Here is a 1,677-nt window from a genome sequence, read left to right as displayed (position 1 = left end):
AAAGCATCTAACAGGCAAAGCTTTTACCACTACCCCGATGGTATAAGTATCCTAGTTTTCTCTTAATACACAGAGAGCTAGGTCTCAGAGAGTTGGGTCGCAGAAAGCTGTGACACAGAGCGCTGGGTTGCAGAGCTGCTGAATTACTGAGAGCAGAGACACTTAATAAAGCTGTAACACAGACTAAGTCGAGTCTTGAGTCCTGTGCCTTACTACCAGCGACCTAGCCTCTCCGGGGGGCGCACTCCCCTGTGACTGACTTACGGACATCCTAGCTTTTGCTGTCCTCGTACTCTTCCCATGGGGTTCAGTGGCCAGTGGACCTCACATCCTGAGGAAAGTACAGGGGTGGAAAAGGGACAGAATTCGGCTGGACAACGCTCCAGTAGCAGAGAGACTGTCAGCACCAGAGCGGCGGACAACGACCTATCTGCTGCCGCTCCCAGAGACGCCTGTGGCTAGACCCGCTGCCGACTAGCCAGGTGTGGCGGGGACCCCGAGATACCCGCGCACACCATGCCTGGGGCCCAGAGCACTCCCTGATACCCACGAACACCACGCCTGAGGCCCATAGAGACACGGAGAAGCCCGCGGGGCAAGACCCGCCTTCCTCCAGGTGCATGGTGGCGGAGAAGCCAGCAGACCCGCCGTGGAATCCCGAGAGTGCGTGCAGGGACCCCGGGCACCCAGCGCGCGCTCCCTATAGATGCACTTATATACATGCAGGCAATACACTCATACACATAAAATAAAAATAATAAATAAAATATTTTAAAAAATAAATACACAAATAAATGCGGGGCTGGAGAGATGGCTCAGCAGTTAAGAGCAATGACTGCTCTTGCAGAGGACCCAGGTTCAGTTCACCTCACCCACATGACAGCTAACAACCATCTGTAACTCCAGTTCCAGGGGCTCTGCAGTCCTCTTCTGGCCTCTGTGGGCATTGCATGACACTGTTGCACTTAACATACATGCAGGCAAAACACTCAGACACATGAAATAAAACTGAAATTGAAATAAAATATAAATACATAAAGAATAAAATGTATCCATCTGTACTTTCTCTCTGTGTCCTCCCCGCCTTTCCTTTAACACTATAATTTGGTGTGAATCATCAGGTTTTAGGATATTTTTGTGTATTCTTGCATTTGTTTATTTCTTGTGTGTGTGGGTGCTGTGGGTGTTGTGTTTGTAAGCAGAAATCAGAGGACAACCTGCAGGGATCAGTTCTCTCTTTCCACCAGGCTCCGAGGATCAAATTCAGTTTGTCAGGCCCAGTAGAAAGCACCTCACCCACTGAGCCATCTTGCCAGTCCCTCTTTTTTTAAAAATATTTTATATTAATTTTTTTAATAGGGCTTTTGGCTACCCTAACAGTTCCTCTTTCTGAAGAGGTAACCTAAAATCTTTTAAGGATTAGATACAAGCTCCCAAATGTTTCTGACATTTTAACATTTTTGGCCTTTGGAACAGAGTGTGTGTTGCTAACAGGCCCAGGGACATTTTGACTTTTTGCCTAGAAACTGGCTACATTTCTTTGGGGTCTTTTTACCCTAACTGCCTAGCCAATTCCTACCTCCTATTCTGATCACACCATCCTCTGAAGGGGATACACAAATTGCCAATAGGGAATAGGGATGTAGACCACTCTGGCTTCTTCCATGTTGAACAGGG

Source organism: Nannospalax galili, unplaced genomic scaffold (assembly GCF_000622305.1).
Source record: "Nannospalax galili isolate Female #2095 unplaced genomic scaffold, S.galili_v1.0 scaffold384, whole genome shotgun sequence".
Lineage (NCBI taxonomy): Eukaryota > Metazoa > Chordata > Mammalia > Rodentia > Spalacidae > Nannospalax > Nannospalax galili.
Note: the sequence above shows the minus strand (reverse complement) of the source record.